This window comes from Dasypus novemcinctus, chromosome 23 (genome assembly GCF_030445035.2).
Source record: "Dasypus novemcinctus isolate mDasNov1 chromosome 23, mDasNov1.1.hap2, whole genome shotgun sequence".
Classification (NCBI taxonomy): Eukaryota; Metazoa; Chordata; class Mammalia; order Cingulata; family Dasypodidae; genus Dasypus; species Dasypus novemcinctus.
In genome coordinates this window covers 25,531,323-25,557,475 of record NC_080695.1, presented here as the reverse complement: position 1 = coordinate 25,557,475, position 26,153 = coordinate 25,531,323, and the positions used below count along the sequence as shown (strand labels likewise).

At 39.4% G+C, this 26,153-nt stretch overlaps 1 protein-coding gene, 1 non-coding gene and 1 pseudogene across 5 annotated transcripts in view; 1 reads left to right on the top strand and 2 right to left on the bottom strand.

Annotated features, from left to right (window-relative positions):
* Positions 1–26,153, bottom strand: part of PSPH (phosphoserine phosphatase) — a 90,594-nt gene that overhangs the window by 29,630 nt on the left and 34,811 nt on the right. The window lies entirely within an intron of this gene.
* On the bottom strand, positions 2,026–7,279 carry LOC131275490 (dnaJ homolog subfamily B member 6-like; annotated as a pseudogene).
* Positions 8,232–8,363, top strand: LOC111759280 (small nucleolar RNA SNORA38). Its single transcript, XR_002793330.1, has one exon. It is a non-coding gene; the product is annotated as a small nucleolar RNA SNORA38 (small nucleolar RNA).

The window sequence follows — 26,153 nt, the reverse complement described above, 5'->3', positions numbered from 1 at the left end:
AAACAGACAGACAGACACATCAACCAATGGAACCGAACTGATGGTTCAGAAACAGACCTTCACATCTATAGTTAAGTGATTTTTGACAAATCTGTCAAACCCACCCAACTCGGGCAGAAGAGTCCATTCAACAAATGGTGCTGGAAGAAGTGGATATCCATAGCCAAAAGAAAGAAAGAGGACCCCTATCTCACACCTTATACAAAAATTAACTCAAAATGGATCAAAGACCTAAATATAAAAGCAAGAACCTTAAAGCTTGTAGAAGAAAATGTAGGAAGACATCTTCTAGATCTAGTAGTAGGTGGTAGATAAGAAGAGGACTGAGATGGATACTGATGTTTAATAGTTTTAATTAACTTTACTATAAAAGTGTGGAACTATATAGAACTGATGATAACACATTATAGTCAGTAACAGCTTTTTTATTAATGGGAATGTGGCTGGAAAGGGTAGTCTTAGGGATGTAAATGTCAATTGAAAGAGAGGTAGAGAATAATCAAGGACAGAATAACACAGTAAAACCAGAGGCCGATGAGAACTGTGGTTGATGGTACAAATCCAAGAGTGTCCTTTGTGAGCTAGAGCAGATGTATGTCACTATTGCAGGGTGGTGGGAATGTGGAGAAACATGGGAAAAATACAACTGGAGTGACCTATGGACTGTGGTTAACAGCAATACTGTAATATTCATGCATCTATGCCAAAGATGTACTGTGTTGATAATGGGGGAGTATGGAAAAAGTGTGCCGAATGTATGCTATGGACCATGGTTAATGTTAATGGTCTGATGATATTATCTCATAATCTGTGATAAATGTTCCACCATCATGTGGTGTGTTGATGGAGGGTGTTGCAAGGGAATTCTGCACATGTGCATGATTGTTTTACAAGTTCACAACTTCTGTAATAAAAATATTTTTTAAAAAAATAGTAATAGCGTGGGTTGGGGAAAATACACCAAATGTAAGATATGGACAACAGTTAGTAGTAAGATTTTGATGATATTCTTTCATAATTTGTTAACAAATGTCTCACAACAATGCAAGGTGTTGGTGGGGGGTTGATGTACGGGACCTCTGTATGGTGCTATGCATGTTTGTTTTGTTAAGTTTACAGCTTTTACTATACACTTTTTCTTTATGAATGTTCATGTGTGAATAATATAGAGATAGGAATAATAGGGAAACGGACTTGGCCCAGTGGTTAGGGCGTCCGTCTACCACATGAGAGGTCCGCGGTTCAAACCCCGGGCCTCCTTGACCCGTGTGGAGCTGGCCCATGCGCAGTGCTGATGCGCGCAAGGAGTGCCCTGCCACGCAGGGGTGTCCCCCGCATAGGGGAGCCCCACACGCAAGGAGTGTGCCCCGTAAGGAGAGCCGCCCAACGTGAAAGAAAGAGCAGCCTGCCCAGGAATTGCGCCGCCCACACTTCCCGTGCCGCTGACGACAACAGAAGCGGACAAAGAAACAACACGCAGCAAACAGAAACAGAACAGACAACTGGGGGAGAGGGGGGAATTAAATAAATAAATAAATCTTAAAAAAAAAAATAAGATAGGAATAATAATAGTAGGGTGGGTTGGGGAAAAATACACCAAATGTAAGATACTTTGTTTAGTAGTAATATTTTGCAGATTCTCTTTCATCATTTGTTAAAAATGTTTCACAACAATGCAAGGTATTGGTGGTAGGGTGAGGTATGAGAGCCCTGTATGATGTTATGCATGTTTGTTTTGTTAAGTTCACAACTTTTACTATACACTTGTTTCTTGTTTTGTTTTTATAAAGATTTATTTTTTATTTATGTGGTATGCAGATGCTCTATCCAGTGAGCCAAATCCACTTCTCTATACACTTATTCTTTATGTATGTTTACTTCTGAGTGATATGCTTCAATAAATTTTTAAATGAAAAATTTTTTTAAAGTCTGTACACCAAACTCTATGTATATGTTATATGCTATAATTCTGTATTAGTCAGTCAAAGGGTTGCTGATGCAAAGTACCAGAAATCTGTTGGCTTTTATAAAGGGTATTTATTTGGGGTGAAAGCGTACAATCACAAGTCCCTAAAGAGTCCAACTCAAGGTACCTTTTCTCACCCAAAGTCTGTTGCCACGTGTTGAAGCAAAATGGCGGGCAATGTCTGCGAGATTTCATCCTTCCCCTCTCTCTGAAGGCTCCGTGGGCCCAGCTCAGCTGTAGGCTGACACAGGGCTCAGCTGATCTGTCTGTTCAGCTGCAAAGAGATGAATGGCTCATCTCTCTTGCCAGGGCTACAGGATCCTCTTCCGTGTCTATGGAGCTCTCTCTATTCCTGTGTATCTTCTTCTGTGTGTCTCCTTGATTGAGTATAGCCCATAAAGGGGGTGGGGACTCAAACTGAGTCTCCCTAATGACGTCAAATCAAAGCCTTAATCTTAACATAATTTATTCAAAGGCATCTAATACAATCAAAGGGTATCATGCCCAGAGGGACAGACCAGCTTACAAACACAATCAAATGTCTTTTTTGGAATTCATAAATAATACCAAACTGCTATAATATCTATACAAAAGGATACACATCAGACTCTTAATAGCAGTAAATTCTGGGCAGAAAAATGAGTACAGCATTTACCTATTTTATTTTGTTTCATATTGGTTGAAATTAGGTCAGAAACATTTTATTACTTTGTCATTATTTACAATACAATTAAGAAGATATGCCTCAGGGGAGCAGATGTGGCTCAATCGATTGGGCTCCTGTCTACCAAAAGGGAGGTCCTGGGTTCGCTTTCCAGGGCCTCCTTGTGAAGGAAAACTGGCCGACGCCCATGGAGAACTGACAGCCATGCCCGCAGAGAGCTGGCGCAGCAAGATGACACAACAAACGGAGACAAGCAGACAGAAGAATGCACAGTGAATGGACACAGAGAGCAGACTGTAAGTAAGCCACAAGGGTAGGGAACAAATAAAAAAATCTTAAAAAAAAAAAAAAAGATACGCCTCAGACTATCAAATAAAATGATAAAGTATCCAAAAAAAAGTAATAAAGTTGCTAATTGGCCTTAGCCTGTGCCAAAATCCTGTTCCTCATCTTCCCAGCCTCCCTTCAACTTAAGGTTGCATTCCCAATTTTGCCAGTGAGATGCAGGTGGAACTATGCTGGGGAAGTTTCTGGGGAAGCTTTTGCTTTGCCAATATGAGGAGACAAACATTGCTGGCACACAGTCCCTTCTTACTCTTTCTATATTACATGTTAATAAGGGAAGTGGATGTGGCTCAAACAGTTGAGCACATGCCTACCACATGGGAGGTCCTGGTTTTGGTTTCTGGTGCCTCCTAAAGAAGACAAACAAGACAGCAAGCTGACACAATGGGCTGGCGTGGTGATACAACGCCAACAAGATTACAACAAGATGATGCAATGAGATGAAGCAATGAAGAGACACAACAAGGAGACAAAGCAGGGAGCAGAGATGGCTCAAACCATTGGGCACCTCCCTCCTACATAGGTGGTCCCAGGTTCAGTTCCTGGTGCCTCCTAAAAAAAAGAAGACAAACACATAATGAACAGACACAGAGAGCAGACTGCAAGTGCAAACAATGGGTAGGGAGATAAATAAATATTTCTTAACAGATATTAATAAGATCATTGGAATTACTGCAGTCATCTTGCAATCATAAGAGAAAAATCAGAAAAATGACAGCAACCCAGCTATAAAACAGTTGAGTCACTGATCTCAATACCAGCAGTCACGCATCTCTAGACTCCTTTTTTTTTAAAGACTTATTTATTTCTCTCCCACCCCCCACTGTTCGCACTTGCTGTGTGCTCATCTTCATTTTAGGAGGCGCCAGGAACTGAACCTGGGACCTCCCAAGTGGGAGACACCTAATCGTTTGAGCCACTTCCGTTCCCTACTTTGTCTGTCTCTCATTATGTTTTCCTCCTTGTGTCTCTTGTTGTATCATCTTGTTGCATCAGCCCATCGCATCAGCTTGCTGTCTTGCTCGGCTTCTTTAGGAGGCACCAGGAATCAAACAGGGACCTCCCATGTGGTAGGCAGGAGCTCAATTGCTTAAGCCACATCTGCTTTCATGCTTCAGTGCTTTTAAAACAGCAAGATAATAGTTCTTTGATACTTTGAGAGGTGCTTTGATTACCCTCATTCAAGTCTGCGACACTTTCCTATGGTTTTCTGTATCATATGTCTGGATGGACCTGTTAGGAGGAACAAAATGGTGGATATCTGGGGAAAGCCACAAAATACAAAACTCATTAACTATGAAGTATAAGAAAACAAGGAGCAAAAAAAGGGACTTACAAGGCAAAGATAAATTGTTGTGATACAGATTTGAAAGTGCCCTTCCTATTACCACCAAAGGAGGTTGAAAAAATGAAGTAAGGCCCCGTGCTCCAGTAACCAAATGAAGTAAATGAAGTAAATCCTGTATCACAAGAAGAAAATCCACCTTCAAAAAACGGAAACCCACTGCAAGCAGAGAAAAAAGATCCTGTAACCTTGCTTTTGGTTCCATAAAAGCCTTGTTGATTTCCAAAAACCTTAACAAATGGGTTGAATTAGTCAAATGAAAATGGATTCCTCCCATCAAAAAATTCCCGGAAAATATCACCTGGATTGCAGAATGTAAAGCCAAACTCAAATGGATTGTCGAAATGACTTCCACCTCTGCCACCACAATTTTGTCACATTTATAATAGATGTCTCATTTTTCAGCATCTGATAACACCTCATATGGCTTACCTACTTGTTTGAGTTTTATCTCTGCTTCTTTATTCTCAAGATTTTTATCAGGGTGCCACTTGATGATATGCCTTTAAATATCCTTCTGGTGAGGCATGTCTCTGCACACCTACAAGTTCATAGTAATGCACCATGTTTTAACAGATTGTTGGAGCAAGTCCCAAGGCAGTTGGCAGCCAGCAGCAGGAAGGAGGTGAGGCTAGGCAGTGGGGCCGAAGTCTCCTCTCAGCTCCAACGTGGCTAGTGCAGTGGAGGCAGTGACAGAGTGCACTGAATTACTTGTTATCCAAACATAGCAGCTGCTCCTTACCAATTATTGTTAAGGACTTTACCTGACCATCTTCTTCTACTTCTATTCTTTCTTGACTATTCTCCATAATTCTTTTTGTAGTGATTTTCTGCCATTGACTAGCACACCAATTGCTGCCATAAGGAAATTAAGTAAATAAGTAAGAGAGGCTTTTTTCAGCCTTTAAAACCTCCCTCCTCAAGGCCCTAGGAAGCAGGTCTGCAAACCTATTACTGAGCCCAGGGCTCAGTTTTGAGCACCTAGCAGGGACAATCCTAAAGATCCAGAACAGGTTGAACTAAGACTCAAATATCAGCAGTAACACACAGCCTCCTGCCAGTAACTCCCTAAGAAAGAGGGAGAAATTGAGCATCTGAGTAAGGTCACCATCCTAATCAGATGCCTAGACATCAAAAGAAAATTACAAGCCATAATAATAAAATGGAAGAATTGGCCCAAGAAAAGGAATATATGAAAGCCCCAGAAGAGATGCAGAATTCAAGATAACTAATCAACAAGATGCACACAAATTTCCAAAATCAAATTAATTAGTTGAAAGACAATATGGCTAAAGAGACAAAGGCATCAAGAAGACATGGAGTGAGCACAAAGATGAATTTGAACACCTGAATAGAAAAACAACAGCACTCATTGAACTAAAAGATAGGATAGGTGAGAGATCAAAACATATTGGGAAAAAAAGCACATTAGAGGCATACAACAGCAGACTAGAAATGACAGAAGAAAGAATAAGTGGTACAAAAGACAGAACCGCTGAAATTGAACAGTGAGACCAGAGAAAGGAAAAGAATGGAAAAAAATTACCAGGGACTCAGGGAGTTGAATGGTAACACAAAGCACAACAACATACATGCCATGGGAATTATAGAAGGAGAGGAGAAGGGAAAAGGGGCAGAAAGAGTATCTGATGGAAACAACCCAGGTGTACATCAACCAATGAATGGATAAACAGTGGTATATACACATGATGGAATATTATACAGATGTAAGAAGAAATGAAGTCATGAAGCATATGACAACATAGATGAAACTTGACATTATGTTGGGTGAAGAAAGTTAGACACAAAAGGATAAATACAGTATAACTGTACTATTTTTTTAAAAGATTTTCATTATTTAATTTTTCCCCATCCCCTCGTTGTTTACAACTTGCTGTGTCTGTTCTTCTTCCCTGTTTCTTTAGGAGGCACTGGGAACTGAACCTAAGACCTCTGATGTGGGAGAGAGGTGCCTAATTGTTTGAAGTACCTCCATTCTCTGCTTTTGCTGTGTCTCTCATTATGGTTTTTTTCCTTGTCTCTTTTTTTTTTTTTTAAAGATTTATTTATTTATTTAATTCCCCCCCTCCCCTGGTTGTCTGTTCTTGGTGTCTATTTGCTGCGTCGTTTCTTTGTCCGCTTCTGTTGTCGTCAGTGGCACGGGAAGTGTGGGCGGCGCCATTCCTGGGCAGGCTGCACTTTCTTTCTCGCTGGGCGGCTCTCCTCACGGGCGCACTCCTTGCGTGTGGGGCTCCCCCACGCGGGGACACCCTTGCGTGGCACGGCACTCCTTGCGCGCATCAGCACTGCGCATGGCCAGCTCCACACGAGGCAAGGAGGCCCGGGGTTTGAACCGCGGACCTCCCATATGGTAGACGGACGCCCTAACCACTGGGCCAAAGTCCGTTTCCCTTTCCTTGTCTCTTGTTGTGTCATCTTGTTGCATCAGCTTGCTGTGCCTGCCCATTGCCTCAGTTCACTGTCTTGCTTGTCTTCTTTAGGAGGCAGCAGGGACCTCTGCTCCTGCTTTGTTGGGTCTCTCATTATGTTTTTCTCCTTATGTCTTTTGTTGCATCATCTTGTGTCAGCTTGCCACATCTGCCTATTGCACCAGCTAGCTCTCCCTTGGAGGCACTGGGAGCTGAACCAGGGACCTCCTATCTGGTAGATGGGAGCTCAATCGCTTGAGCCACATCCACTGCCTTGATAGTACTATTATGAACTAAATATATTGTCTAATCTCATGGAGTTAATAACTTGAATATGGGTCACAAGAAAATAAAATGAGGTACAGAATGAAAAGCTGAGGGTTAACTTGTGCAAAACTGGTAAAAAGGATGTGTGTTAATCTTTGGAAATAAATAGGAGAGGTGAAAGCACAATATAATGTTTTTAACTAGCAGTACTATTATATGGGTATGATAGTGGCTAAAAGGAAAAGTCTAAGGCCACAAAGGAAAGCTAAATATGTAAATATGTAAAATGGGAGTATATAACATAGTAAAACCTCATGTGAAATAGGAATATGGGTAATATTGCATCCATAAGACTGTTATTCTTTGAACCTGAACAAATGTATGTTAATGTTACAAGATGCTAATATCAGATCAGAAATTAAAAAAAAAAAACGTTATGCTAAGTGAAAGAAACCAGACACAAAGTACTACATATAATCATATAATATGATTCCAATGATATAAAATGTGAATATAAATCAATTTGTAAAAATGAAATTAGATTAGTGGTTCTGTAAGGCTGGGGGAGGATAGAGAGATTGAGGGGTGACTGCTAAGGGGTGTGGAGTTTTTCTTTTTGGAGTAATGAAATTGTTCTAAAAATTTTTTGGGTAATGATTGTACAACATTGTGATCATACCAAAAGCCACTGATTATACACTTTGGATAGATTGTACAGTATATGAATATATCTCAATAAAACCACTTTAAAAATTTATATGAAAGGGCAAGAGATCCTTAATAGCCAAAGCCATCTTGAAAAAGAAGTGCAGAATTGGAGGGCTCACACTTTCTGATTTTCAAATTTAATTCGAAGTAACACTAATCCAAACAACATTGGGAAGTGGATATGGCTCAAGCAATTCAGCTCATGCCTATCACATGGTAGGTCCTGGTGCCTCCTTAAGAAGATGAGCAAGACAGCAAGCTGGCATAACAGGCAGGCATGGCGAGCTGATGCAACAAGAGACACAAGGAAGAAAGCATAATGAAAGACACAACAAAGCAGGGAGTGGAGGTGGCTCAGGTGATTATGCATCTCCCTCCCATTTGGGAGGTCCCAGGTTCGGTTCCTGGTGCCTCCTAAAAAAAAGACCAGCACACAACAAACAGACACAGCAAATGCAAACAATGAAGGAGTGTGGAGAAATTAATAAATCAGTCTTTAAAAACAAACCCTCCTACAAAGGCATGTCTGTGGTTTCCTGTCCTTGGACACGTAAGAATTGGAGACAAAGAGATGTGGATTTGGAGAAGTCTGGAGCCAGCTTGCTCCCCAAAGGCTCAAGATCACCCTTTCCCACACAGAAAATACTATGAGATGAACATTCTTAGAGATGATTAGTGTCCTTTTAGAACACCAGTGTACCAAGTGTTCTGCCAGGAAATTTTCTGAAATGTTTATTTCTAAGAAAAGTAAACTTAAAAATGGTTTAATTGCTTTAAGGAAATTTATGCTCCATCTTTGCTGTTCGTCACAGGATTATAGTTATGGGATAATCCATGCTTTCAATGTGTAGGTTTGAGCCTAAGCCTGTCTCCCACAGCTTCAGTCACGGTCTATATTTAAATCAACCTTCAGCTTAGGTTTTACTGCTTCTGCCTATTAGACACCTCAGACAACTCAAAGGTGACATGTCCAAAAACCCTGCTGTGTTCTCTATCAGTGTTCACCATCCAACCCCTCAATCACCCAACCATTGAACCCATTCCTCATCCCCTGCCCAGCATTCAATTTCATTTTTTTTCCTTTAAGCAAATCAATTTTATTGATAATATTAATAAAGCATAAATCCATCCAAAGCATAAAATCAGTGGTATTCTGTGTAACCACGTATTTGTGAATTCATCACTTCAAACATTCTTAGAACACTTTCATTATTCCAATTATAATAAAAACAAACAAAACTCATCACCTCTCAATCTCTCTATGCTTCCCCTGCCATACATACGTGTTATTCTTTCTTCCTACTCTCTAGTTTATTTGTAGTTTTCTGACTTTTTAATAGCAGCCATTCTAATAGGTGCAAAATGATATCTCATTGTAGTTTTGATTTGCATTTCCCTAATCACTAGTGATGTTGAACATTTTTTTCATGTATTATTTAACCATTTGTATTTCTTTGGACAGTCCATTCTTTTTATTCCTGTGTCTAGTTGTCTTTTTTTTTTTTTTTGCATTTTATCTTTTTATTTTCTTTTAAATGTTACATTAAAAAAATATGAGGTCCCCATAAACTCCCTACCCCACCCATACCACCCCTCCCCCATCATAGTTGTCTCTTTACAATTTAAATTTTGATTCTACCTTTATTCTCTTAGGCAGATCTAAAAAAAAAATTTTTTTTTTAAATTAACACCAGGGATCCATCCGAATAGAATTGAATCTGGAATAAGTTCTGCCATTACTAAACCAAATTGAAGTACTTTAAGATTAAAAACCTGTCTTCAGGTTAGCCATTTGTAACTCAAAGGCATTAAACCAGATCATCAACTTTTCAAACTGTAATTATTTTGAAAACAGTAAAAACTTCATTTAAAGATTGTAACTTCAATAAATGATGGCTGACTTAAGTATGGACCACAAGTATGCCATTTCAGGAAGATTTACACAATACAGTTCCTGAAACAACCACCATTTTCCCTTTCAAAGAATCTGGCTTCGTTGAGTTTTCGAAGGAATTTTTTTTTTTTTTTTAAAGATTTATTTATTTATTTAATTCCCCCCCTCCCCTGGTTGTCTGTTCTTGGTGTCTATTTGCTGCGTCTTGTTTCTTTGTCCGCTTCTGTTGTCGTCAGCGGCACGGGAAGTGTGGGCGGCGCCATTCCTGGGCAGGCTGCTCCCTCCTTCGCGCTGGGCGGCTCTCCTTATGGGGTGCACTCCTTGCACGTGGGGCTCCCCCACGCGGGGGACACCCTTGCGTGGAACGGCACTCCTTGCGCGCATCAGCACTGCGCATGGCCAGCTCCACACGGGTCAAGGAGGCCCGGGGTTTGAACCGCGGACCTCCCATATGGTAGACGGACGCCCTAACCACTGGGCCAAAGTCCGTTTCCCAGGAATTTTTTTTTTAACAAATTAATTAACCAACCTGTTTTCTAGCCCAATTTTAAACAGTCTAACCTGTAGGGAGTGGTAGAAATCTGCAGGTAGCTAAAGGCAGTAATTTGGGAACTTTAATAACTACTTGGGAATAAAATCCCTCCCAGGCCTTTAGAATATCAGTAATGAACTAAGGGTTCAATAGTGGCAGCGACACCAACCATTTTGTGAGTTATAGACCAGTTTGCATGGATTGGAGAGGTAAAGGAAGGAAGGAAGAGGAAGTCTCTCCATTCCTTCACCTCACTCGCTTTGGATTCACCAATTACTGCTTCTCTTTTAGAAATGTGAGCTCACAATAACAATAACTGAGGCAACAAAAATCAGCATGGCTGTTCATTTGCTGGATCAGCTCTCGGGACTGGCTGTGTGCAGGTCCTGTGTATGCAAAGTAAACTGGCAAGAGGGTGTAGAAGTCCCTGGCCCTGCCAGCGGGCAGATCTGCTCCAAACTTAAATGTGTGGCCTTGCCCAAGGTACTTCTCTGAGCTTCAGTTCTCGTGTCAAAATGAAGATATTAATAAACATTTCCCAATCAAACCAACCTTGACTTCCTAAGGGAAGGCATTTCTCACACGGGGACCTTGATTCCCACAGGATGTGGTGACTTGTTGGCAGGTGGTATTACGTCAACTTACTTATAAGAACATTTTGAGAAGTGTATTTGAAACACCAAGGGCATGGCCTAACTGTATCCTTCTGGAGAAAACAGTGCTCAGGCAGGTCTACCTATACCAGAGAACATGGCAAATGCAAAGATGTTTTGTCTTCTGAAAGTAAGAGGAACTAAATTAATCCTTATTTCCTTTACCCTAGGAGCAACATATTTACTTTCATAACAAATTAAACTCTTAGAACCAGAGAACTGATCCTTTGGTACATTTTGTTTGTAAACTGCTTTTTTTTTTCTGACTGTACATATTGATATCTTTCTTTATCAATTTAAAAAGAACCCACCCTAAACGGTATTGTTAATATTGTATTCTTCAGAAATGTTTATGCATATTTAAGTGTAGATAGTACATAATCTATCTTCTAGTTATCTAACTATAAAATCTATCCCTTTTGAAAACAATACCGTGAGGTTTTTAAATAGTATCTCGTGGTATGAATCTTAAATGTGTTTTGATGGACTTTTTGGTATTTCCAGGTTTTTTGCCGTCAAACTCACTGGTTCAATATATATGAGTTTTTTCTCTTTTTGGGGGGGGGAGCATGGTCACAACATCTTTATTAATTGAATGAATTTTTTTAACAAATCAATTTTATTGGTATATATTAATAAAGCATAAATTAATTCAAACCAAAACCAAAACAAAACAAAACAAAAAAACCATGGGGGCAGTGGATGTGGCTTAAGTGACAGAGTGCCTGCTTCCCTCATGGGAGGTCCCGCATTCAATACTCAATACAGTACCTCAAAAAAGAAAAAAAAGCCCAAACAGAAAACATGGTACAGTAAGAAAATTAAATAAATAAAAATAAATGTAATGAACCAATATATGGGCCAATAAAATAAAATTGAGAGTTCAGAAATAAGCCTTCACCTCTATAGCAAACGGATTTTCGACAAGGGTTCCAAGTTCACTTAAGGGGGGAAAATAGTCTTTTAATAAATGGTGTTGGCCACAATTCAAGAAATCAAAAATACACTTGCAGCAAATATCAGCAGACTAGAAGAGGCAGAGCAGAGAATTAGTGATGTGGAAGACAGTGCATTGGAAATCAAACAGATAGTAGAAGTGGTCAATAAAAAGGTAGAAAAAATCCAGATAGGACTTAGGGACCTGAATGATAACGCAAAACGCTCAAACATACGTATTATAGGCATTCCAGAAGGAGAAGAGAAGGGAAAGGGATCAGAAGGAGTGTTGCAGGAAATAATGAATGAAAACTTCCCAAATCTACTGAAAGAGACAGATGTACATATCCAAGAAGCACAGCGCACTCCACTGGTCATAAACCCCAACAGGCCCACCCCAAGACATATACTTGTCAAATTATCCAATGCTCAAGACAAAGAAAAAATTCTAAAAGCAGCAAGAGAAAAGAAAACCATCACATACAAGGGAAACTCCATAAGATTAAGTGCTGATTTCTCATCTGAAACGATGGAGGCAAGAAGGCGGTGGTATGATATAGTCAAGGTACTAAAGGAAAAAAATCTCCAACCAAGAATACTCTATCCAGCTAAACTAGCATTCAAAAATGATGGAGAGTTCAAAATATTCACAGATAAACAGAAACTGAAAGAGTATATCAACAAGAAACCTCCCCTTCAAGAAATTCTTAAGGGAATTCTGCAGGAAGAAAGGAAAAAACAGGACAGTCAGAGATGGAGGAGAGTGTAAAAGCAACAAGAAAGACAAAAATAGAAGGGGAAAATAAAATAATACAAACAAAATACAACAAACACAAATCCAACCAAAATATGGCTACCATAAATAACTCTCTAAACGTAATAACACTGAATGTCAACGGATTAAACTCACCTATCAAAAGATTCAGACTGGGACACTGGATAAGGAAATACGACCCATCTATATGCTGCCTACAAGAGACACATCTTAGACCCAGAGACTCATGGAGGTTGAAAGTGAATGGCTGGAAAACAATCATACAAGCAAACAACAAACAAAAAAAGGCAGGAGTAGCTATATTAATATCAGACAAAATAGACTTTAAATGCGAAACAATTGTGAGAGACAAAGAAGGATACTATATTTTAGTGAAAGGGACAATTTGTCAAGAAGATCGAACAATCATAAATATTTATGCTCCTAACAAGGGCGCCTCTAAATATGTGAGGCAAACGCTGGAAAAACTAAGTGAAAGAATAGATGCATCTACAATTATAGTGGGGGATTTTAATACACCACTATCAACTCTGGACAGAACATCTCAAAAGAGAATCACTAAAGAAACAAAACATTTGAACAGTATATTAGAAGAGCTGGATCTAATAGACATATATAGATCATTACACCCAAACACAGCAGGATATACATTTTTCTCAAACGCACATGGAACATTCTCCAAGATTGACCATATGCTAGGCCACAAAGAAAGGATTAATGAATTCAGAAAGATCGAAATCATACAGAACAATATCTCTGACCACAGTGGAGTCAAGCTGGAAATTTGCAAGGGACAGAGACCCAGACTTCACACGACAATTTGGAAATTAAACAGCACACTCTTAGAAAAACAGTGGGTCAAAGAGGAAATCTCAAAAGAAATCAATGACTATCTCGAAACAAATGATAATGATAACACAACATACCAAAATTTATGGGATGCAGCAAAAGCGGTACTGAGAGGGAAATTTATAGCCATAAATTCATATATCAAAAAAGAAGAAAGAGCAGAAATTGAAGAATTAACTGCACATTTGAAGGAATTAGAAAAACAACAACAAAGTAACCCAACAGGAAGAAGAAGGAAGGAAATAACAAAGATAAGAGCAGAACTAAATGAAATAGAAAATAAGAAAGCACTTGAAAAAATAAACAAGACCAAGAGCTGGATTTTTGAGAAGATCAACAAAATTGACAAACCTTTAGCGAGACTAACAAAGAAAAAAAGAGAAAAGATGCAAATACACAAAATAAGAAAGATATCACCACTGACCCCACAGAAATAAAGACTATCATAAGAGGATACTTTGAAAAACTATATTCCAACAAAAATGACAATTTAGAGGAAATGGACAAATTCCTAGAAATACATAAGCAGCCCATACTGACGAAAGAAGAAATTGATGATCTTAACAAACCAATCACAAGCAAAGAGATAGAATCAGTCATTAAAAATCTCCCAACTAAGAAGAGCCCAGGGCCAGACGGCTTCACAGGTGAATTCTACAAAACATTCCGGAAAGAACTAACACCAATTCTGTTGAAACTATTCCAAAAAATCGAAACAGAAGGAACATTGCCTAATTCCTTCTATGATGCCAACATTACCCTAGTACCAAAGCCAAACAAAGACACCACAAGAAAGGAAAATTACAGACCAATTTCTCTAATGAACCTAGACGCAAAAATACTTAACAAAATACTTGCTAATCGTATTCAACAACACATTAAACGAATTATACACGATGACCAAGTGGGATTTATCCCAGGTATGCAAGGATGGTTCAACATAAGAAAATCAATCAATGTAATACACCATATAAACAGATTGAGAGAAAAAAACCACATGATTATATCTATAGATGCAGAAAAGGCATTTGACAAAATACAGCACCCCTTCCTGATAAAAACACTCCAAAAGATCGGAATACAAGGAAACTTTTTGAACATGATAAAGAGTATATATGAAAAACCTAAAGCCAACATTGTTTACAATGGCGAAGTCCTGAAATCCTTCCCTCTAAAATCAGGAACAAGACAAGGATGCCCATTGTCTCCGCTCCTATTTAACATTGTCTTGGAAGTACTGGCTCGAGCACTGAGACAAGAACCAGATATAAAAGGCATTCAAATTGGAAGGGAAGAAGTCAAAATTTCATTATTTGCAGATGACATGATCCTATATATAGAAAACCCTGAGAGATCTTCAACAAAGCTCCTAGAACTCATAAATGAGTTTAGCAAAGTCGCAGGTTATAAGATCAATGCGCAAAAATCAGTAGCATTTCTATACACCAATAATGAGCAAGATCAGGAGGAAATCAAGAAACAAATACCATTCACAATAGTAAATAAAAAAATCAAATACTTAGGAATAAATTTAACTAAAGAGGTAAAAAACTTATACATCGAGAACTATACAAGATTGTTCAAGGAAATCAAAGAAGACCTAAATAAATGGAAGAATATTCCCTGTTCATGGATAGGAAGACTGAATATTATTAAGATGTCTATCCTACCAAAACTGATCTACACATTCAATGCAATCCCAATAAAAATCAACACAGCCTTCTTTAAGGAACTAGAAAAACTAACTATGAAATTTATTTGGAATAAAAAGAGGCCCCGAATAGCCAAAGACATATTGAAAAAGAAAAACGAAATAGGAGGAATCACACTTCCTGACTTCAAAACATACTACAAAGCTACAGTAGTGAAAACAGCATGGTACTGGCATAAGGAGAAACACACAGACCAATGGAATCGAATTGAAAGTTCAGATATAGAACCTCATGTATATAGCCATATAATATTCGATAAAGCCACCAAACCCTCTCAACTGGGAGAGAATGGCCTATTCAACAAATGGTGCCTGGAGAACTGGATAGCCATATGTAGAAGAATGAAAGAGGATTACCATCTCACACCTTATACAAAGATCAACTCTAGATGGATCAAAGACCTAAATATAAGAGCCAAGACCATAAAGACCTTAGAAAGCAGTGTAGGGAAACATCTACAGGACCTTGTAATAGGAAATGGCTTCATGAATATCACACCAAAAGCACGAGCAGCAAAAGAACAAATAGATAAATGGGACTACCTCAAAATTAAAGCCTTCTGCACCTCAAAGGAGTTTGTCAAGAAAGTAAAAAGGGAACCCACACAATGGGAGAAAATATTTGGCAACCATATATCTGATAAGAGACTTATAACTTGCATATATAAAGAACTCATATATCTCGAAAACAAAAAGATAAACAACCCATTTAAAAAATGGGAAAAAGATTTAAACAGACACTTCTCCAAAGAAGAAATACAAATGGCAAAAAAGCACATGAAAAAATGCTCCAAATCCCTAGCTATCAGGGAAATGCAAATCAAAACTACAATGAGATACCATCTTACTCCCATAAGATTGGCAGCCATGAAAAAAACAGTAGAATACAAATGCTGGAGAGGATGTGAAGAAAGGGGAACACTCATCCATTGCTGGTGGGAATGCAGAAGGATCCAACCATTCTGGAGGTCAGTTTGGCAGTTTCTCAAAAAATTATCCATAGATTTGCCATATGACCCAGCAATACCACTGCTGGGTATATACCCATCAGATCTGAAAACAAGGACACAAACCGATATATGTACACCAATGTTCATAGCAGCATTGTTCACCATCGCCAAAAGTTGGAATCAATCCAAAAGTCCATCAACAGATGAGTGGATCAATAAAATGTGGTATATACACACAATGGAATACTACTCAGCTGTAAGAACCAATACACTACAATCGCACGTGATAACATGGATGAACCTTGAGAATCTTATGTTAAGTGAAGCAACCCAGGCATTGAAGGACAAATACTATATGACCTCAATGATATGAAATAAGTTAACTGCCTCAGAGAGCTAGAGTCTGGAAAAGTGGCTTACTGGAAATCAGGGGGTGGAGGAAGGATGTGAGTTAATATCTGTAGGGGTGGAATCTGTGATAAGGTGGGGGTAAGTATGAGCACAAAGAAGGGACAAAATGGGGGCAAGGGGTTACCTTCGGGTGGGGTTTTCTGGGTTTAAGGGGGGCTGGGGATGGGAAGAGGGGTAATATGGTCCAAGAAATAGGTGGGAGGGAGGGGCAACATACAAACATGGGAGAGTGCCAGAAGTTCGTTGAGAACTAAATGTTGAGTAAAACGTATCAAAGTATAAATAGGAGGGTCACCTGGTTAGGACGCTCAGGGGGTATGGTCTGATGCGGGACGGACTCCGGAGGGAATAGCTGAAGGCTCATTTTGCCAAGGTGGGTTCTACCATTGGGTGGGGTGGACCCATATCCTGGGGAAGACTAATGCCGTCGAATAGAGAGAACTGTATCTCTCGTGAGAAAGGACGGCTCCCAGGGCATTAGATTGGCAGGCGTTGTCGGCCCTAAGGGGAGGGGAAAATGGACGTGCAATGGATAGAACAAAGGTAAATAAGGGGGCAAAAGAGGAGTTATGTGAGAGTACACGAGGATGAATATAAAACAGCTAATATTACACCAAAAACATATAGGGGACGACAGACTAATAATGAAAACCATAAGACAAAACATAGGATAACTAAAAAATTTAGAAAACTGTACAACCTAAAGTATGGACCACATAGTAAGCACAAATGTTACCTTGTTTGAAAACTATAGTTTCGGAATCTGTACATCAGTTTCAGGAAATATGATATGAATAAGTTAAAAGATTATTGCTGTGGAAGGCAAAAGGTTTTATGGTGGATCTGGGGAAATACTGTATATTGTATATATGAATTTTGGTGATCTAAGACTCTTCTGAAGCTGACATTATGTTGGGATTCACTTTACGGGAAGTTTTGGATCACAGAGTGGTTCAACAATGGCAGCGGAGGAATACTGATATGGGATATTATTGACAGGATATATATGGTTGACAGGGAGTTATACAGGGCATATGCCCAGGGTATATGGTAATGTCTATATATACTCATAGTGGAAACAATTAAAAACAACAGCTGGGGGGGTACTGGGCTCCTGGCCGGGGGGTCACTGTTGTGGGCCCTGGGAGAGCAGCGGCAATCCTCCAGGTGCAACGGCAAGAACCAGGAAGGAAGGAGGGCCCAACAGTGGGCTCTTGATACTAATGGCTACACTTTTGAGCCTATGCACCTGCAATAAGAACAAGGCCTAGAGTAGCATTGTGCCTGGGGGTTTCCTTCTGACAGCCTTCATGTTACTCAAATGTGGCCACTCTCACAGCCAAACTCAGCGTGTAGATGTGATGCATTCCCCCCAGCGTGGGACACGACACCCGGGGATGAGCCTCCCTGGCACCGAGGGATCACTACCACATACCAGCTGAAGAAGCAACTAGAAAATGACCTTGAATTAAAGATTCAATGTGGAACAGCAGAATATACCTGTCTAAATATAATAACATGACTTCGGGAAGCGGTTTGACCTAATGTAAGGGGGAAATGGAAAGGAGAAATGAGATTATAAGGCTGTGAGTCTCTAAAAAAGAGTCTGGAGGTTGTCAGAAGGAATACCCCTATGTACAACTGAACAGAGTCTAAGAGAGAGATAAAGTAGATACAACCCCAGGTATTGGTTCTTTTGAGGGATAAAGAGACCCACGGGTTCTATGGTCATGGCAGAAGGGGTTCACTGCCATGACAGATGGCCCTTCTTTGGAGCTGGTGTTTCTGCGTGATGGAAATGGACTCAGAGGGGATCTCTTTTCACAAGACTTGCATGCTACTTTATTGGAATTGTAGTTGGTGCTGAGTTTAAGATATATGTAGGGGATTTGAATCTCTGGACTGATAATATGACACCCAGGCCCAGAGCCTCAACAGACTTCAGCTCCTACACTTTGACTTATTGGACTTACTCCACTCAGCTAACATGGAGTTGAAGAAGGTCAACCACCACAACATGGAGCCTAGAGTGTCTACAACTAGAAGCGGGAAGAGTGCATCCAGTACCCATGTGGAATCTAAGCCCTCACTTGACATAGGTGTGCAATGGACACAACCAATCCAATGTCCACAGAGGAAATGTGAAATGGGTGTGGGAACGGTAGCCATGGGGGCTGCTGGGTGTGGGGAACGGGAGGAAGAGATGAGATGTGGAGGCGTTTTCAGGACGTGGAGTTGTCCTGGATAGTGCTTCACGGACAATTACGGGACACTGTAGATCCCCCCAGGGCCCACTGGATGGAACGTGAGAGAGTCTGGGCTATGATGTGGACCATTGACTATGGGGTGCAGTGATGCTCAGAGATGAACTTACCAGGTGCAATGGATGTATCACGATGATGGGAGAGAGTGTTGCTGTGGGGGGAGTGGGGGGCGGGGGCGGTGGGGTTGAATGGGACCTCATATATTTTTTTAATGTAATTAAAAAATAATAATAATAAATAAATATTTAAAAAATAAAAATAAAAAATAAATGGTGTTGGGAAAACTAGAAATCTATATGCAAAAAAATGAAGGTGGACCCCTACCTCATACCCTATGTAAAAATTAACTAAAAATGGAACAAAGACCTAAATATAAGAACCAAAACTATAAAAATCCCAGAACAAAACATAGGCATAAGAAAGCATTTTCAGGACCTTGTGTTAGGCAATGGCTTCTTAGACTTTATAACCCAAGCACAAACAACAAAAGTAAAAACAGATAAACGGAACTTCATCAAAATTAAAAATTTGTGTGCATCAAAGGACTTCATCGTGAAAATAAAAAAGACAACCTAGTGAATAGGAGAAAATATTTGGAAATTACATATCCAATAAGGGTTTAATATCTAGAAAAAGAAATCCTTCAACTCAACAACAACAAAAAAGTAACAAACCAATTTTTTTTAAGTGGGCAAAAGGCTTAAATAGATATTACTCCAAAGAAGATACAAAACTGGACAGAAAGCACATAAAATGATGCTGAACATCAGTAGCCATTAGGGAAATGCAAATCGAAGCAGAATGAGATGCCATTTCACACCCACTAGAATAGCTACTATTGGAAAAAAAACAACAGAAAACAACAAGTGCTGAAGAGGATGTGGAGAAATAGGACACTCATTCACTGCTGGTGGGATGTGGATATGGAATAGGGAGTTAATGCTTAAAATGCACAGAGTCTATATTTGGGATGATGGAAAAATTTTGGTAATGAATGGTAGCAAAGGTAGAACAATATCATTAACATGATTGACAGCACTGAATAATACATATGAATGTGGCTAAAAGGAATAAGTTTAGGTTTTATATATGTTACTAGAATAATTTTTTTTTTTTTTAATCCATGGAACTTTTTTTTGAGGTACCAGGGATTGAACCCAGGACCTTGCATATGTGATGCAGGCTTGCAACCACTAAGCTACATCTGCTCCTCCATGGAACCTTAAAGCACAATTTACCCTAAGCTAAGCTATGTACAATAGTTAATGGTAAAATTGTAAGAATGTGCCTACCTCACCCAGAGAAATAGCCAGAGGACAGGCAGAGACTCACTGGAGGGCTGTTCTGGGGCCTAGGACACCAGGGGAAAGCTAGACACCACCCATAAGAGAAAGGGGCAAAGGAAAGGAGTCTCGTCTGGTTGGAAAAAATCCCATGAGTAAAGATGCAGGAGCAGCTGATGGTGCCCATTCCCCAGCCCCACACCCCCTCAGAGCAAAGAGAAGCAAGTCCTCCTGTCCCTGGCAGGAGGCTACAGATTGAGGGGGTTGCAAGGGTCCTCTTCCTCCAAGAGAGGGGAGAGGGAGGGGCACAGCATACAATAAACTCAGATTTTGGCCAGTGAACTTGGTCTGCTGCCTTGGAGGGGTTCCACACTTCTAAGTTGGGTGGCGCCAGGACATTGTTTGCCCTGAGAGCCAGCAGGGAGCTAAAGATAATTTGCTTTCTCAAACACTCGCCATACTGCCCTGGGCTGGTTGCTAAAGATGCAGAAAGAGGGAAGTCAAGGAAGAAAAACAGCTTCTCAGACAGTTTGTGAGGCTTGGCTGGCCCTAAGGACACTCCTTCCACAGCATCCATTTGGTGATTCCCCCCTAACACATTGGGTCTGAACTGAGGGGTCTGCCAAAGGGCGTCATATGCTGGCAGACTAGGAAAGTACATGCAAAGATAGGAAAAACAGCAAGGAATAAATAAGAGGCAATCAGGTGCCTTTAGGCCTCCTTCTCCAAAGCTTTTGGAAATGGGCCTGCATCCCATTCCTGGGTCCTTCCTTAGCCAAACTTTGACCAGTCAAACAGGGGTAATCCTAAATATCTAGAACAACTTGAATCAAGAAACAAAGAACAGTGGTAGCACACAGTGGCTTAACAGTAAATCCCTAGGAAAGAGAGAAACTGCACATCAGAGTAAACTCAGAATCATAATAAGGTGCCTACACAGCAGCAAAAAATTACAAGCCATACTAAGAAAAAGGAAGATATAACTCAGGCAAAGGAAAAAATCAAAGCTCCAGTTGAGACACAGGACTGGAAACGACTAATCAATGAGGTTCATATAAATCTCCTAAGTCAAATCATGGAGTTGAAAGACAACATGGATAAAGAAATAAAAGACAGTGATGGGGAGTGGGTGAAGCTCACTGCTTCACATGTATGAGGTCCTGTGTTTAATCCCTGGCACCGCCTAAAAAACACACACACACACTGGGTGAGCACAAAGAAAAATCTAAAACCTTGGATAGAAAAATAAAATAGCTTATGGGAATGAAAGACACAACAAATGAGAGGAAAAATGCAAAAGAGGAACAGAACAGTAGATTTGAAATCATGGAAGAAAATCAGCAACAGAGAGGTCAGAACAGATGAAACCAATAAGAAAGGAAAGCATGGAAAAAATCAAGCAGGGCTCAGGAGGTTGAATGACAGCATGAAGTGCATCAACACACATGATGGAAGTTCCAGAACGGGAAGAGAAGGGAAAGAGTATTTGAGGATATAATGGCCCCAAATTTCCCAAGTCTCACGAAAGACATAAATATATGTATTTAGGAAGACAGCATACTCTAATTAGAATAAATCCAAATATATCTACACAAAGATGCATAATATTCACAATGCTAAATGCCAAAGATAAAGGGAAAATTCTGAAAGGAGCAAGGGAAAATTGAAACATCATATATAAGGGATATCCAGTAAGACATACTGCAGATTCAGATCTCAGAAACCATGGAGGTAAGAAGGCACTGGTATGATATAATTAAGGTAAGGAAAGAGAAAAACTGCCAGCCAAGAATTCTTTATCTGGCAAAACTGTCCTTTAAATATAACAATGAGTTTAAAATATTCACAGATTAACAGAAACTAAGAGTTTGTAAACAAAAATCAAGCTTTGCAGGAAATGCTACAGAGAATTCTGCAGAAAGAAAAGAAAAGAAAGGAAAGGGAAGGTGAGGGGAGGGCAGGGAAGGGGAGGAGAGGAAAGGAGGAGAGGAAAAAGAGAGGCTTGGAGAAGAGTGTAGAAGTGAAGACTATCAGAAAGGATAACCAAAAGGGTAAAAAGCAGCAAAAATAAGTAAGACATGAAAGCCAAAGGATAAAGTGGTTGAAGTAATACCCTTACAGCAATAACACTGGATGTTAATGAATTAAATTCTCCAATCAGTGAAGTAGATGTGGCTTAAGCAATTGGGATCCTGTCTACCATACAGGAGGGCCAGAGTTTCATACCCAGGGTCTCCTGGTGAAAGCAAGCTGGCCCGTGTGGCAAGCTGGCCTGTGTGGAGTGCTGGCTCATATGGATAGCTGATGCAGCAAGATGACGCACAAAAAGACACACAGAAGAGATTATGAAATGCGGCATATCATAGAACTGAGGTGGCGCAATAGAATGATTACCTGTCTCACACCCTGGAAGGTCCCAAGATTGGTTCCCAGAGCTGCCTAATGAGAATACAAACAGACACAGAACACACACAGCAGATAACGGGGGGTGGGGGGGGGCGGAGGGGGGGGAGCGGGAATAAATAAATCTTTTTAAAAAAATTGTACTATTTAAAAAAGAAATCCAATCAAAAGACATAGGCTGACAGAATGGATAAGAAAACATGAGCCATGCGTATGCTGTTTGCAGGACTCACCTTAGACCCAAGAATGCAAATAGATTGAAAGCAAAGGGTTGGAAAAAGATATTTCACACAAACAATAACAAAAAGAGAGCAGGGGTAGCTATACTGGTGTCAGACAAAATAGACTTTAAAGTGATTTTTTTTTTAGGTACCGGGGCTGGGGATTGAACCCAGCACCTTGTATGTGGGAAGCCAGCACTCAACCACTAAGCACATCAGCTCCCCTTAAAAAAAGACTTTAAATGAAAAAAAGCTGATGAAATGCAAAAGGCATTATATATTAATAAAATGGAAAATCCACCAGGAAAGAGCAACAGTCATAAATATCTATGCACCTATCCAGGGTGGACCACAATACATGAGGCAAACTCGGACAAAACTGAAAGGAGAAACAAACTTCTCTATAATAATATTTGGAGACTTCAACATGTCACTTACATCAATAGATCAATCAACTAAACAGAAGATCAACAAGGAAACAAAGAACTTGAACAGTATAATAAATGAGCTGGGCCAGACAGACATATACAGAACACTGCACCCCAAATCAGCAGGTTGTACATTCTTTTCAAGTGCTCATTGATCTTTCTCCAGAATAGACCACATGGTGGGCCAAAAAACAGCTCTTAATAAATTTAAGAAGACTGAAATTATACAAAGTACCTTCTTTTATCATAATGGAACAAAACTGAAAATCAATAAGAGGCAGGAAAGAGGAAAATTCACAAATATATGGAGGCTAAACAACATGTTCCTAAACAGTGGGTCAAAGAAGAAATTGTAAGAGAAATTAGGAGATATCTTGAGATGAATGAAAATGAGAAAAAAAAAAACTTTTCAAAACTTATGACACAGAGTCGTGAGAGGAAAATTTATAGCCCTAAATGACTATACTAAAAAAAAAAAATAGGGAAAAAGAAAAAAATGACAAAAAAATAAAAGTAGGGAAGTGGATGAGGCTCAAGCAATTGAGCTCTCGCCTACTACACGAGAGGTCCTGAGTTTGGTTCCCAGTGCCTCCTAAAGAAAATGAGCAAGACAGTGAGCTGACGCAATGGGCTGGCACAGTAAACTGATGCAACAAGATGATGCAACAAGAGACACAAGAAGGAAAACACAATGAGAGACAAAACAAAGCAGGGAGTGGAGGTGGCTCAAGTGATTAGGCGCCTCCCTCCCACATGGGAGGTTCCAGGTTTGGTTCTGGTGCCTCCAAAAAGAAGATGAACACACAACGAACAGTACAGCAAGCATGAACAAGGGGGGGGGGGGGATAAATAAATAAAAATTAAATCTTAAAGTAAAAAGAGTAAAAGAGCAGATGTAGCTCAGTGGTTGAGCACCTGCCCATGTACAAGGTTCCAAGTTCAATCCTCAGTACCTTCTAAAAAAAGTTAATAAAAAGATAAAACCAAGGACATAAATAAGCAAATAGAGAAACTAGAAAAAGAATATCACACCAATCCCAAAGCAAACAGAAAGAAAGAAATAACAAAAAATTAGAGCAGAAATAAATGTAATTGAGAAGAATAGAGAAAATCAACAAAACCAAAAGTTGGTTCTTTGAGAAGATCCACAAGGTTGACAAAGCTTAGGTAGACTAACAAAAAAGGAGAGAAGACATGAAATAAAATAAGGAATGAGAAAGGGGACATTAAGACTGACCCCACAGAAATAAAAAGGATCATAAGAGGATACTATGACAAAATGTATATCAACAAATTAGACAACCTAGATGAAATGGACAAATTCCTAGAAATGCACAACCTAAACTGACACTACAAGAAATACAGGATTTCAACAAACCAATCACAAGAGACTGAAACAGTCACCAAAAATCTTTCAATAAAGAAAAAACCAGGACCAGATGGCTCACAGGTGAATTCAACCAAACATTTGGAGAATATCAATCCTGTTTAAACTCTTCCAAAAATTGAGAAGGAGGGAAAATTATTGAACACTTTTATGAAAACAACACCTTAATACCAAAGCCTGATAGATAGCAGAAAAAAAAATTACCAATCTCTCTAATGAACATAGATGCAACAATTCCCAACAAAATACTTGCAAATGAAATCCAACAGCATATTAAAATAATTATATGCCACAATCAAGTGGGTTTTATTCCTGGTATGCAAGGGTGGTTCAACATAAGAAAATATATTAATGTAATACATAACATTAACAAATTTTAAGGGAAAAAAAAAACACGCATGATCATCTCAATTGAAGAAGAAAAGGCATTTGACAAATCCAGCATCCTTTCTTGATAAAAACACTTCATAGAAAGGTATAGAAGGAAAGTTCCTTAATAAAGGGCATATATGAAAATCCCACAGCCAACAATGTACTCAATGCGAAAAGGTGGAAAACTTTCCCTCTAAGATCAGGAACAAGACAAGGATGCCTACTGTTACAAACATTATTTGACTTTGTGCTAGAAGTTCTAGCTAGAGCAATTAGGCAAGAAAAAGAAATAAAAGGCATTTAAATTGGAAAAGAGGAAGTAAAACTCTCACTATTCACAGATGACATGATCCTATATTTTAAAAATTCTGAAATATCTACAAGAAAGCTATTAGACCTAATAAATGAGTTCAGCAAAGTGGCAGGATACAAGATCAACAGGCAAAAATCAGTAGTGTCTCAGGAAGCAGATGTGGCTCAAGCAGTTAGGCACCTGCGTTCCACACGGGAGGACCCAGGTTTGGTTTCCAGTGCCTCCCAAAGAAGACGAGCTGACATGATGAGCCGATGAATGAGCAGACACAACAAGCAGTTGCAGTGAGCAGGATCAGATGTGGCTCAAGTGGTTGGGTACCCACCACTCAAATGGGAGGTTCCTGGTTTGGTTTGCAGTGCCTCCTAAATAAGATGAGTGGACACGATGCACAGAGACAATGAGCAGACAGATAAGGGAGCCATCTTGGGGGGGCAGGGGAGAATGTAATAGATACAATTAGAATAAAATTATTTTAAAAAATCAGTTGTGCTTTTATACACTAGTAATGGGAAATCAAGAAAAAAATTCCATTTACAATAGCAACAGAAAGAGGAAATATCTAGGATATCTAGGATAACCATGAATGTAAAGAATCTGTATTCAGAAAACCTCAAAAACAGTGCTAAAATAAATCAAAGAAGACCTAAACAAATGAAAGGGCATTCCAAGTTCATGAATTGGAAAACAAAACATCATGAAGATGTCAATTCTACCCCAACTGATATAGATTCAATGCAATACCCACGAAAATTCCAACAGTTTATTTTACAGAAGTAAAAAAAGTCATTTACAAAATTTATTTGAAAGGGAAAGGGGTCCTGAATAGCCAAAAATATTCTAAAAAAGAAGAGAAAATTCAGAGGACTCACACTTTCTGACTTGGAAGTATATCAAAAAGCTACAAAGGACAAAACAGCATGGCATTGGCATAAAGATAGACACATTGATAGAATCAAATTGAGAGTTCAAAAATAGAACTGTACCTCTACGGTCAACTGATTTTTGATAAGTCTGCCAAGTCCAGTTTACTGGGACAGAACAGAC